The following is a 14,702-nucleotide window of genomic DNA, read 5'->3' on the forward strand; positions in this document are numbered from 1 at the left end:
GCTGTCGCTGTCCTGAAATTCTTTAAAATTTTATTTTGGACTTGTGTTTTGAAAGTGAAGTCCAGTGGGACAATGGATTATGCCTATGAGCTAAGGAGATACAGGCAACATATATGTCTGCCACTCCTTGCCTCCCCAGGCACACATAGCCTTTGCATTGCACAATGAGCATGGGATTCCACTGGTCCTACCATATGTGGCAACTCAGTGACAATGCAAATAGCACGAGGTAAGGATGCTACACCTACAACTAAGTAAGCGGGGATGCTCGGAGCCCCCAAGAGGCTACACTTTCTGTTTAAATCGGAACTTGTTTTCAACAGAGACCAAAGGCAATGGAGTTCTAAGAAAGAGTAATGACGGAGGAACCCTTTCATTTTCTTTCTTACATTATTTCCTCATATGAACAGCTCATTCCATGTTAGCCACATTGATCTCCTTGTTGTGTCTTAGATGCAACAGGTGTGCTTCAGTCTCTAAGATTTTAAATTGAGATTCCCTCTTGCTACACAGCTAACTATTAGCGTGGTCTCCTCTTCACTTGCTTCAGATTTTTCCACAAATGTAACCTTCTTATTGACAATTACCATACTATTTGAAATTATAAATACTTAACCCTAGCACGCAACTTTTTATCCTTTTTCAAAGCCTTATTTTTCTCCACAAGAAATATATATGAATCAAAATGCGTAAAAAGCTTTGATTGTATGAACATTTGGTCAGATGCTCCCAACTTTCACAATTTTGTAAAAATATTGGTTTGGAGAAGGCATTACTAGTCTTTGAAATGCTTAAGAATAGACATGATTAAATAGCAGTGGACTAATATTTTGAGCTAACCACTTTATCATTTGATATTTTTCTTTGAGGGCAGTCTGGTCCAGGGAGAAGCTGTAAGTAATTAGAGGAAGAAAAAATTGCAGAAAAGTTAATAGAAATTATTGATGAAGAATATTCCTACTCTGAATTCTGAAGAAATGGGGCTAAATATCATTGAAATACTTGGCATAGAGTTTATTACTCTTCAGCAATTTTCCACATAGAGCTTTTGGTGGCATTCAATGCATACTAAATTGGCAATGAAAAGTATCAGGATATGCATCCTCCTCGTGAATGTATCTTTAAGTTTCTTGAAAAAAATCTACAAAGATTGAATAGTAAAGACAATGGCACTTCTATTCTGAACTTAATTGGACTCTGTTAGCCCAGGTCCTCCAAACGGCAGACACCAAGATGAGATTAAAGGTGCAAGGACTTCATTAGTGAAGTACCTGTGTGAAAGACAGTGGGAAGGAGCCAGTCAGACTGGGAGAGCTTTCAGACTGTGCATAAGTCTGACCCTAAGTGAAGGAAACAGGTGGGGAAAGGTGGGGAAGAAGCGTCCTGGAGTATGATGAAATCTAAGTAAAATTCAGAAAGGCCCTTGGGAACTCTTCACACCAACTCAGCTATCAAGAGAGTCTCGTGTCTCTCAGGAATGGGAATGCCTTAGAATCCCTGCCGTGCTCAATCAGTGATTGACTGGGAGAAAACTCTGGAAAGCACAGCCTCAGGGCAAATGCAGTTATGAATTTAAGAGAAGCAGATGGGCTCTTGGACAATTAAGCTCCCTATAGCACTCTCCTGGCCAAACACAGTCATTTTATGAATATAAAACCAGTCCAACCCATGTAGAAAATCCAACCAAAAAGAAGCTTTTGCATTCGATTTGCTTCTGCATAATAATCGATGTTTGTAGAATCTTACATTACTATATGATTTTCTTCTTACTTACTTTTGTAACCTATCACAGTATTTTATGTAACTAATTTTATTTTTAAGAAATATGAATTTCATTAAAGGTGGCTCCTCTTCCTACTTCAATGAAGTATTCATTCTGTAATTATAGCAAATGAGAAAAACTGTGAAATTTTTCATTTATATCTCTGGACTTCATTCTTAATGCCCATTATTTTGTGAAGAGTACTGATGGAGATTCACATAGCAAATGTTTAAATATTTACTAGTTATAAATCATGCTACAAACTTGCAAGTCAACTCCTCCCATTCAAGCCCATCATGGGTATTTACCTGAACCTGATTTCTTGTATATAAAAATGTTCTATAATATAAAAGAATTCCCATTTCATGGTACGCTGAAATTTTTTTCCTATTCCCAGGAATGGCCCTACTTATATAACATCTGTTTATATACCATTTTTATGAAGTAGTCTCCATATGCAAAAGATGATGGGCCTGCTTTTCATCACTGCCCAGTGTGAGTTTTGGCATTCCCATGGTGCTATGAATTGTATTAAGAAAGACAATATGAATTTGTGGAAAAAAATATATTTTGGATTTAGGTGAGTTGTCACCTTTGCTCCTTAGATGTAGTTCTCTTCATCCACTAGCAAGTTAATTTCTTTACCTATTTAACAGATATAACCAGCACAACTGTTGGTAAACATAAGCTAAATAACATACGTAAAGCTTCCTAGCCTAATACATGTTCAATGAATGGTAGATCCATTACTATTGAATGAATGTATTCATTATTTCAATGCCTCATTATCAAAAGAAATTAAGGTGAGTTACCAATGTCGATACACTATTCAAAGTGGTTTTTTTAATGCTTGTTTTGAACTAGGTGATTATAAGGTTAGGAAAAAGCAGTTGATGAAAGAGAGAAATTTAGAAGAGAAAATGCTGCCAATATATTATATACTAACCAGTATATTAATGCCAATATATTATAGACTAACCAATATATTAATGCCAATATATTATAGACTAACCAATATATTAATGACAATATATTATAGACTAACCAAAGTAGGATCATGAATTTGCCTCTGTGATTCATGTTACAGAATATATTTTTCTATTAGTGTTTTGTACTAGGAATTCCATATCTACCAAATAAAAATCTAACCAGCTCTAACTGCCTCTGATACTGACATCTGAGAGAGTCCCTTAGCGTCCACAGGGTGGGTAATGTAATGGAGAGGACCAGGTCCCCAATATATTAAAGATGTTGTTAGTTCATGGCAAAGCTTTCATCTGAACAGAACCTAATGCCCATCTTCCTATAGAGTACTGGGAAGAAGGTGATAAGAATAGCTTCCTAAAAGCATGTCAATTATTTAAATTAAATTTTAAATAAGGGGCAGTTAAAAATTATAAATAAGGGGCAGAATGAGGGTGTAGACATGTCCTGCTGTTGTCATAGTATTTGGAGAGACAATATATGCAGCTCTTGGGCTTACCTGGTGGCGCAGTGGTTGAGAGTCCGCCTGCCGATGCAGGGGACACGGGGTCGTGCCCCGGTCCGGGAGGATCCCACATTCCACAGAGCGGCTGGGCCCGTGAGCCATGGCCGCTGAGCCTGTGCGTCCGGAGCCTGTGCTCTGCAACGGGAGAAGCCACAACAGTGAGAGGCCCGCGTACCGCAAAAAAAAAAAAGAAACGAAATTGAGTTATTTGTAGTGAGGTGGACGGACCTAGAGTCTATCATACAGAGTGAAGTAAGTCAGAAAGAGAAAAACAAATACCGTATGCTAACACATCTATATGGAATCTAAGAAAAAAAAAAAAAAGGTCATGAAGTACCTAGGGGTAAGACAGGAATAAAGACACAGACCTACTAGACTAGAGCATGGACTTGAGGATGTGGGGAGGGGGAAGGGTAAGTGGTGACAAAGTGAGAGAGTGGCATGGACATATATACACTACCAAACGTAAAACAGATAGCTAGTGGGAAGCAGCCGCATAGCACAGGGAGATCAGCTAGGTGGTTTGTGACCACCTAGAGGGGTGGGATGGGGGGGTGGGATAGGGAGGGTGGGAGGGAGGGAGATGCAAGAGGGAAGAGATACGGGAACATATGTATAGCTGATTCACTTTGTTATAAAGCAGAAACTAACACACCATTGTAAAGCAATTATAGTCCAATAAAGATGTTAAATAAATAAATAAATAAATTCACATCCTTTCTCTGAAAACCTTGCCAACAGGTGGGTGTCAAAATACAGATTTTTTTATAATAAGTAGTTTAGTCCATATATAGAAGATAATGCAGCATTTCATTGGGGTCTGGGGCTGTATGTCATAATCAAATACATTAACATTTCTATGAATGTTACATTAAGTGGGTACATAGAGTCAATATGAGCCTCACAACAGGTCAGGATTGGTTTTGTCACCTGATGAACTACAAAAAAATTAATTGTTCAGAATGTCTTTAAATTTTAAAATTGTAAATAAGGGACTGTAGACCTATAATCCTTCAATTCTTGCTTAATTGGTGATAATTTATAAGGGAATAAAGAGGGAATTGTAATAGATAAGTTGGAGAGTATAGCAGAGGTTAGAGATCACAAAGCTCATACATGTTAGAGCAAAGATTTGAAAATGAATGAGTTAACACTCAGGTCCATCTTCCCTGCTAAATGACACTGGTCACAGATGAAGGACTACCTAAAAGCTGAAAGATATTTAGGGGAAACAATTCCAATCAGAGATGATGAAAACTTGCACTATGACAGAGAAGCCAGGTTCAAAGAAATAAGAAGAGTTGAATATCTTAATTAGATTTTTTAAAGAGCAATTCAAACTTGCCCTAAGAAAGCAGTTAGTATTTGAATGGGAAAAAATAATTGCAATATTTTAACTTAAATAAAAGGACTATATCATAAAATAAAAAATAAAAAGATCAAAAGGGAAGGATCAGTTTTCTTCAACAGGGCAAATGGTGCTGCACTACGTTAATTCAATGAGGCCACAATTATTTTGGTTTTGAACATTCACAGTGAAGCTAATCATTACCAAGACGTCCATTATGTCCCTACTTGAAAATAGAAATTATTTACTTTTTCCCCAGTCAGGATAGCAGAGCACTGAAGGGGGATACCCATGAGTTTATGTGGATACCAGGTCACAGAGTTGGCCCTAGGTGACAAAACAGCCCCAGTTAGTGCTCACCGTCTAATGAAAGAAAACAGAAGCGTAAATAGGTTCTTTCGCTTGCACAAGCAATGGCCCGGGTCTCACCTTTCAATGCCACTGAGTTTATAGGAGTGGTTTCTGGACAGCAACAATCCACCTCCCCAAGCTGCCTGTAACAGATACAAAGGATTTGTGTTCCTATTTCTTTTTTTTTTTTTTTTTTTGCGGTACGCGGGCCTCTCACTGTTGTGGCCTCTCCCGTTGTGGAGCACAGGCTCCGGACGCGCAGGCTCAGTGGCCATGGCCCACGGGCCCAGCCGCTCCGCGGCATGTGGGATCCTCCCGGACCGGGGCACGAACCCGTGTCCCCTGCATCGGCAGGCGGACTCTCAACCACTGCGCCACAAGGGAAGCCCTCTATTTCTTTTTACATAGCACTGAATGCTTTTTCCTATGTTAATTTTATTTCAAAAGTTGATGAAGATTTAATTGTTATTCAAGATAATTATAAACTTGGCTATAATTATCCTACTTAGAAGAACAATGCATTTAAAAATTTCCTATTAATTTTCATTGTCTATTCATGACATAGTAAAGTTTTTTTTCTAATTAATTCAAAGAGATACCTTCTGTGTAATTTCCAGAGACAGAAATTTTTAAAAGTTGGAATCAGATTTGGCAATACTACAGAAAAATTAACATATCTACCATATTATATAACTTTAAATTTGTCCAACTCTAGTCAAAGCCAAAGACATTTTTGCCCAAAGTCACTGTACCAAACTAATAGCATCAAAACTTTTGATTTCCATAATAGCTATTAATTAAGAAACGTATATTAGAGTAATGGGCTAAGTCCTTTTGATTTAAAATTGTTTTAACTATTTCTTTAAACTGATTTTCTAAATTGTTGGTTGAATATTAATAGAGGTTTAGACTTTTTTTAAACACTAGATACATTTGTAGCTCATTCCATGATAGTGTATTAAGTCTAATTTAAGATAATTTATGCAAATAAGACTATTCTTTCTTGATATTTATTCTTTATAAAAATTAGGGTTACAGAAATTTTTGTCTTGCCTGCAATGTCAATTAAAAAATTTTAAGGACTATTCATAGGATACATCTTTTTAAAAAGGTGAATCATGATCCAGACTCAAGGACGTGACTTACATCCACATGCATCCAGAGTTTGTGCATCTCACAAATATCTGCGATGTCGTGGAGTGGGTCGCAGGCCCCGAACACTGTGCTGCCAGCTGTGGCAGTGACACAAAAAGGAGTTTAGCCCTGGTGATGACAAAAGCTGCATCATTCTTACAATCCCATGAAGTCCACTCCTATGCTAATATTGTTACTTAACCGTTACACTTCTGGACATCAGGAAGCTGGATAACTTTGACTAAGGGCATTAAGTACTTAAAAATTTCAAATACTCAAAGGTACCTACAGTAATGGAAAAAGTAGCTTAACCATAAGATGAACTAATACCACTACCTCTGAGTCTCATTTATTGTTATTTCTCTCTGAATTTATTTTCAGAAAATCATACCACAACAATAGAGCTGACCAAACCCCTTTATTAGTAAATATCCTGATAACTTTTCTTTTGATAGTTAACAGAAACAAAATTATCAGGAAATACTACAATGTTAATTATTTCACTTCAGTTTTAGAAGAAATTTCCTACATTTAGGGATTATTTTATTTCCTTTAGCAATTATCAATTGTTTTCCACTAACAAAAATAGGTGAAGAGGGCTTCCCTGGTGGCGCAGTGGTTGAGAGTCCGCCTGCCGATGCAGGGGACACGGGTTCGTGCCCCGGTCCGGGAAGATCCCACATGCCGCGGAGCGGCTGGGCCCGTGAGCCATGGCCGCTGAGCCTGCGCGTCCAGAGCCTGTGCTCCGCAACGGGAGAGGCCACAACAGTGAGAGGCCCGCAAACCGCAAAAAAAAAAAAAAAAAAAAAAGTGGTGAAGAAAATTAAGATGCATTTGTGTGTTAAATATGGAACTTCAGAACATACCTTCCTTTTAGCTTGTAATATATTTTTCTCCAACTCAGCTGGAATCATCTTTCCCCTTAAAAATGCAAATACACATTGATTTCTTATCAGTGAATAAACAAACCAATTCTACCAATTAGAAGAATACATAATATTCAAGATTAAAAAATTAGTTTTTATTGTCTCCCAAAGGTATTTATAGGTGTAAAAACAACTATTAAGTAAATGTTTAATTGTCTAAAACCAATGTTAAATATCGTGTTATTTGAGTTAAAGAATGCTTAATTTACTATTCAATCATCTTAAAATCAGCATTACTTACAAATCAGAAGATTCTGATTTTTCTAAGAAAGATACAGATGATTCTTTTCTTTCTTTCTTTCTTTCTTTCTTTCCCTTTCTTTCTTTCTTTCTTTCTTTCTTTCTTTCTTTCTTTCTTTCTTTCCTTCCCTCCCTCCCTCCCTCCCTCCCTCCCTCCCTCCCTCCCTTTCTTTCTTTCATCTACCTAATTATTAACCTTTAATTATAAAGACTTCTTAGTATCAAGGTAGAAAAATCAAGTATCCAAATTGGGGGAGTGGGGGAAGAACATGACACAAATTCAGGTGGCCTCACATTTCTTCACGGAGAGTTTCTGGGAAAAAAACCCAAAAGCCAATATTCTCCTACTCCATCCAGTTTTCAGACTAAAATCCTGTCTATTGATGATTCAGACGAAACATTTCTCTTAAAAGTCAGGAACAAGATAAGGATGCTCACTACCATCAATATTATAGTATTTTTTTCTGAAGAAATACCTATTAGCTAGCTAGATGATTATAATGATGATGATAGATAGATAAAAAGAAGAGGAGAAAAAAACCCTAATTTGAGTACATATGGTTGTATACCTGGAAGTCCTAACATTGTTTATTGAAAAACTCTTGAAAATGATAAGAATGTTGAGCAAATGGGTGGTTACAAAAATTAGGTTCCTATTTTTTAAAACTAATTGTTCTGAATAAACATAGAACATATCCTATTCATAGCAGTAAAAAAGATATAAAGTATCTGGGGGAGGGATTCTCAGGAAATGTTCAGGATTTATATAAAGAAAACCAAATGACTTGAGATAAGTATTGAATTATAAACATAAAACATATTTGCAAAATATTTTATATTCATATATTTTATATTTCAAAACTTTTCAATATATAAATATTTTTTTACAAGCCAATAAATAATAAACCACCAATAAAATATGGGCAAAAAACATGAACAGACAGATCATGGTAATACACAATTGGCTGGTCCATATATTGGCTATACATTGTCCCAAATAACTAAACGTCACCTTTGTCTATCAGAATTTTCAAGTATAGAAGTATTGATAATATTCAGGCTTCACAAGGTAGATAAGAGTATCAATTAACTGAAAAATGTTTGAAGGGCAAATAAAAATCTTTATGAAATTGTAAGTGCAGACATTCTTTGAACCAATAATTCAACCTCTAGAGATTCACATGAGAAATATTAAAACACAGACACTCAAATATATTTATATAATTATATTCATTTAAGCATTGTTCTTAAATACTAAAATCTAGGTGAAAACCCTTTTAAATAAGATATGTGAAATTATGTTAGTTATAAAATGGAAAACTCCAAAGTAATTAAAAAAGAATAAGGAAGGTCTGTATAAATTCATGGGATAAGATTCCTAAGATATATTCTAAAGCCAAAAAAAATAAAAGAATAAGTTGCAGATTATAACACAGAATTTGATATGCATAAATGTATAAATACATTTGATATGCATCAAAATGATCTCCCAGAATATATGTATTTGTAATGTAGTTTAGTTATGAAAAGTAGGATTCAAGACAAATGGAAATATACTTTCACTCTGTAGATTTCTAATGCAGTTGAATTTTTCATCTCTAAACATCATTATATTGCTAACTGGATCTCCTTAAAACAAGGAACGGATATGTGACAGTCTCACTGATTTAGGACTATACTTAGTAAAGAAGTCTTAACAGTAGGATAGGATACCTTGGTGCTTGTTTCATAATTACTTCTAGTTAAAATTATTGAAACTATTATGGGAGAGTATTCTTGCTAAAAATTGGGATAATAGAAAAATGGGATTTTAATCTTCATGCCAAGCATGATAATAAAAAATTTTGAGAATGTATTAAGGACATACCTTTCATCACATTTTGCTTCAATTACATTATCAGTTCCCATACCAAGGATTGCTGCAGCTTTTTTTTACTGAATATTGACCCTTGGGCAAAAATGAAAACAAGAAAGGTATTAATTCTCCTGCCTTAAATCATCACTTACACTAGTGCATCACTCACACTAGGGCTTATACGCATAGCTTTGCATGGGTTTGTGCATGGATATATATATATATATATATATATATATATATATACACACACACACACACACACACACACACACACACACATGCAAGTAGAGTTCTTAAGGCATAGTTCCAGACCCTTATCATTACATTTGTTGAGATGAAGAAGGTTGTAGTACCTCTTTCTAGGAGGCACTGTCACAGAACACGACTCTTTAAATGCAGGAGTTTGAATATTCTTGTTCTCTGTATACACATGAATCGTGTCATTTATAAATTTAGTGACAATATCCTCCAGGTAAATCCTTACATGTTATGGACAGGTTTAAGTCTTGAATTTCCAATTTTTTTTAAAGAGTGAGGCCTGAAGAAATGAATCAATTCTTATTCTGCTTGCAGTTTTTAATGTTGACTTTGACATCAACTTTGATTTCTTGCCTTCTAGGTGACTACTATCTCCTTGTAGCATTTGCATAATGTAAACAGTATCAGTAAGATGGAGGTGACAGCTCAAAGATAAACTTGGCCTGGGTTATTTTTAGCTGCCCGGAAAAGACCAGATATATGAGAGAAACAAGTAGAGAAATTTAAAATCCTAACCATATATTTTCATTTCAATGGAGAATGCATAGATGAAATAGGAAATGTTCTTTTTTAATCTGTATTGTGGAATTTCAGCTTATTTGCTCATTATATTTAAAAAGTATATGTGAAATGATGAAAATGACATTTGTAAACAAGCATCTTCAATTGTATTAAGTTTTATAGTAAATTACATTAAATATGCAGCAGTGGTCTCTAATTTGATAATATACATTTATATAATGCCAATTTGAGTTTGGCAAAGGAAAGACATTGCAAACATGGGGACATTTTAAAGAAAACCCTGTGTTTCCAAGTACTTTTAGATAGAATTCGCAAGCTGGGACTACAATTACACTTTAAGATTATAACTGTTACCATGGTAGAAAAGAAAAAAGTGATCGGATTTATTAGAGGGATGAATTGATTTTTTAAAAATACGTATTGTTACTAGGCACAGGGTTGGAACATTAAAACTAAAGGAGACCTCAATGGATATATTGTCAGTATCAGAAACATCTGGCTGAGGACCTATAAAAACAAAGCTTTCTTGTCAACCGACTCTTACAGTCCTAACTGGAAAAAGAAAACATTAAACACATTCTCGTTCTTTTAATTCAACTTTAAAGTGAACCATTATATCTTTGAATTTTCTGTCTTGCTTTTTTTATGGTATAGGTAGCAAAATGTTTTATATTTATAATCACATTTTTTCTGTTAGTTTCTCCTATGTTGAAATAAAATTTTAATACTGACTTATCTGTATTGCTAATCTATAGAGTCTATACCAACTGGAAAGTTGTTTTTCCCCTTTCCAATATTAATCCATAGATCCAGACAGATTACTGAATATATTTAATGGAAAAATGAAGCTAATAGTCTCAGTCTTTCAATTACTTTATCAGTGTATCTTAGAAGACTCTTAAAAGTTGGAAAAATCTAAACTTTATACTTACTTGTTCAGAAACAAACAATACAATGCATGGAAGTGCTGTCATGCCTTTTGTTTTTATCTCTGGATATTGCCTATAACGAGCTACTAATATACCATAGAGGTTTGATATACTCCCACCTATGGAAGAGAAATCGTGACTGTTAATCTAGTTTCCAAAATCAGAAATGTTGATTGAAATCATGACAATTTGAGAGTTTTCTGAAACTAAAATTGTGCCAAATCACTGATGTCATTTTTAAAATAGCCTTCCTTGAAAGCTCAAACAACACAATTCACAACTTTAAGATTTCTAAAAACTTTCTTTATAATTATAACCAACACAACGGCTTATGAACATTTATCTCTGGAAAACAGTCATATTAGTTGAAATACATTTTGAGTGTCTCCTGATATTTCTTTTCGCTCATAAACATTTTTCTTACCAGGTGAAAATATTCCATCTGCTTCTGTTTCTCTCCAGCCAGTAATTTCACACATTTTCTTAAGAAGAATTGTTTCCATGACAGTACATACTGGAGCTATTTCATAGGTAAACCTATAATATAGAAATTCTACTGTGAATTATATTACATGGAAGAGGATAAATAAAATCATGTGCTAGATAAGATTCTACACATTTCTGTATGCTATAATAGACTGTGCAAGAAATGGTTACGTTTTATATGTTCTGATTGGTCCCTTCCAGATCTAGAGTGCGTTAGTTCTACAAAGGAAGTATCAAGGTTTCCATGTTTTTGTGAGGTAGCTGGGAATTTCATTTTCCACCAAAAGGAATTTGAAAGTAGCTCCGTCCCCTCAGCACACACACAATACTGTTTGGGACAGAAAATGTCCAGTTATCAAGAAAATATTTACACATTGCCTAGGGGACAAGTTAGAAAGACAGATATCTAGAGCTACAGACAATATCTTGCAGAACCTGAAAGAGCCTTTTCTAAAAACTGATTGATAAACGTTTTTCACCTAAAGACTGCACTGTGAGCAAACACACCCCCAAAAAAGGCTAAATACGGTTATGTTTTCAATAACAGCTTGAAGCAAGCAGACGTTACAGGAACCACATGGGCCCCATGGAAAAGAATTCAGAGAGCACTGTTACGGGTACTCTCCTCTGAGTCTCCCTGTGAAATTAGCTCCAGAGAAAGAAGCTGGGATTTAAAAGAAGGCTCCAAGCTTTTCTCTATATGTATCCTATGCAATAAACAGTGATGTATGTGCAGTGAGCTCTGAAATCAAAAAATGGGTTCAGTTGTTCTCAAGAAATCCTTTTATTTGTTCTTAAAAAAATTGTAAAGACCTCTCTAAGTGTAATTATATATGATGCCGGTATCAGGGACCACGTATGTGCCACTTCAGATGTCCTCAGCTTTCTCTGTCTCTAAGGCCTTTGGATGTTATTCAGGCCCAGCCACCACTGTGACCACTTTCACTCAGACTCACCCACAACCCAATGGAGAGTCGCCTCCCACCCACACTTGCAGTCTCTGACCTTCAGCCCCAGGGTCTTCCTTTTGCGCTTAGTATCACAAGTCATGGAATCAGCTGGTAATCCCAAGAATGCCCAGTTATTATGTGTGGGGAACTTAACATCCCATCGTGCAGTCCTTTGGCTGTAAGAGACCTGGTTGAGAATAAATTTGTTCCCCTTGCTCCCTCCAGAGGGACTGATCTTAGAAGCAGTCACTTACAGGGGGCCATATATCCCAGGAGATCATGCACTCACTTCTGCTTATACTAAGTGGTAGCCAGGTCTAAAATGCCCCTCATGTTACCCTCTGCCCTGTCCTGACTCCCTTCATTTCCCCCAATCCTGCTCCTCTGCAGGGCATGCCCTAATAAAGTGTTAATCTATAAACTCTGGCCCCAGGCTCTGCACAAAAACACAGATTAAGAAAATCTATTACCTATTAGAATTAGGCTTCTAGTTCCAAGAAGAACAAAGTTTACATAGCAAGCCTACGGATGTCCATTTCAATGAGGCTCATTTCTGCCAGTGTTCTGTCAATTTCAGCTTCTACACACATTACATTTTTGATCCTATTTCAATTCCATGGAGTAGACATTATTATTTTCAGACAACGGAGACCCATTAAATGGTAGAATTAGGACTTAAATTTGGTTCTCGTTAATTCCATCTCACATGCTTTTCCATTATCTCAGATTATGGTAGGAGATACCCATGGAGATATCCAATGGAGATATCCATTCATTAAAATGAGAAAAATTCAAAGGTAAAGAACCCTCTCTTAAATCCTTTGTCTTTGCATCTTCCATGTATTCTTTCCACTATTTCTGTTTAAACCAAGAATCTTTATTTTCTTCACACAAGAAATGATTAAGTTTCATAATAATGGGATTCCAAATAATGAAGCAAGATTTATAAAATGATTTTTGTGTAATTATATAACATATAAAGCGCATCATATAGTCTCAAAAAATATAGGTTTTTTAAAGTATTACTCTATGCATGTTTAAATAAAGGGCCATAATCAAGCAATAAAAATTAAAACTAGCAGTAAACTGTGCAGGTTATTTTTACATGAATTTCACATCTATAAATCCCTGTGCATCATTAAAATCCCAATGACAACTAAACAGTTAAAATAAACCACAGTTTTCCCACATAGCAAAGCAGTCACTTCTCATAAATGTTTAGTTCTTGGTTTTAAAGTTTAAATTTCTACCACCTATCTCTTTTGATAGCTAGTTAAATTATATTAACATCTGACACAGACTGATCCTTTCAATTTCATATCTAATCATTTCCCTATCCCTTTAACCTTGAAATATATTGCCCTAAAATTAATTTTACTTCAAAACGTTGCAGCAGTGTATCTAATTTTCTTATAACTGTAAGTTTTGCTGTGGCAAAGTTCAAAATTTGTAAGGAATCACATTGGAGTTCAATTTAACTTTCCTTTAATAGTTTACTTTCTTCACCTTCAAGCAGATTGAAGTTCTAATTTATATTCAGGAAACTTTTCACATACTTGTCTGTGTCTTTTTTCGACTACGTGCTCTGGGCTGTTTTGGGTAGTGTTGAAATGATTCCAATCCTGGAGCTGGGCTCCCAATCTGCACACTAATAACTCAGACTAAAAAACTGAACTTTACTACTTACCAGGAAATTCATATCCTGAGATTTTCTAGAGAGAGACTGTCCAGAGGACCAGTCAAAATGTCACTCAAGGAACAGGAACCATCTTCTTTGCATTTCTCTCGGGGTATCAACTATTTGTTTCTGATATAGCAAACATCCTATCCAGCAAAATGTAACTTCCGCAACTGACATCTTCACTCTTGCTTATGTGTCTAATAGTCTCACGTTCCTTAGACCCAGAAGGATACTGACATGTTGGTATTTGCAGTGGCTGTCAACCATTCCCCTGCAAGTCCAATCACATGTAGCCCACTGGAGAGCTGGTTAAAATAGCATGGATGTCCTAGAAAAAAAGACAAAATTGCAAATGGGTCAAAGTAAAAACACAAGGCTAAAAAGTAGTTAAATTTTATAGCAGTTTCTCAGTGAACAGGTATTATGGATCAAGCACACTTTACTTATTTCATTCAGTAAATATTCCTGAGCAATTATCGTATGCAGGGACAATGCTGGGTATTAGGATCCAGTGGGCATACAAGGTGGACATAGCTGCTACCATGGGGATCTCACTGACTGGTGGAAGAAAAAGACAATAATCAAGTAATGACACAAATGTGTTTAATTACAGTAAAAATCACTACAAAGGAAAGGATCAGGATGTTATAAGACCATTCCTAGGGCATCCACAGCAGTCAGGGGAGCAGAAGAGGCAATCTCCAGAGAAGGCTTCTTGGAGGAGGTGATCTTTCAGGGACAATTTGGTTGGTTTCCAAACAGTGGAGG

General features: G+C 35.7%; 1 long non-coding RNA gene across 1 annotated transcript; it reads right to left on the reverse strand.

The window, feature by feature from the left end:
* Nucleotides 1–3,252: 3,252 nt before the first annotated feature.
* On the reverse strand, nt 3,253–10,946 carry LOC101269780 (uncharacterized). The gene is made up of 5 exons (XR_004482421.2): nt 10,821–10,946; nt 9,118–9,198; nt 6,951–7,005; nt 5,029–5,093; nt 3,253–3,386 (listed from the first exon to the last, which is right to left on the reverse strand). It is a non-coding gene; the product is annotated as an uncharacterized LOC101269780 (long non-coding RNA).
* Nucleotides 10,947–14,702: the final 3,756 nt, after the last annotated feature.

This window comes from Orcinus orca, chromosome 15 (genome assembly GCF_937001465.1).
Source record: "Orcinus orca chromosome 15, mOrcOrc1.1, whole genome shotgun sequence".
NCBI lineage: Eukaryota > Metazoa > Chordata > Mammalia > Artiodactyla > Delphinidae > Orcinus > Orcinus orca.